Genomic DNA, 304 nt, shown 5'->3' with positions numbered 1-304 from the left:
ATTATAACATATAACACAACCATACAATATAATACACTTTAAAAATCTTTTTCTTATTATTATTCTTATTCTCGTGGAATCTGAAAAGGCAGAGAAGAGAAAAGGCAGGGAAAGTATCCTTCGCTTAAGTACAAAAAGATCCTTAAACACACACGGGTTTTGCGGAAAGGCGCGTCGCAAACTATAGACGAAGAAAAGGTTCAAGTCAAAGACACATATGAGGCCAAAGTTTTTAAAAAAGTCACATGAATATTTCGGATAAAAATTAAAAAAACACAGACAATTCAAACCGCAGACATATTCC

Source organism: Penaeus monodon, chromosome 27 (assembly GCF_015228065.2).
Source record: "Penaeus monodon isolate SGIC_2016 chromosome 27, NSTDA_Pmon_1, whole genome shotgun sequence".
NCBI lineage: Eukaryota > Metazoa > Arthropoda > Malacostraca > Decapoda > Penaeidae > Penaeus > Penaeus monodon.
This window is presented reverse-complemented; position numbering follows the sequence as displayed.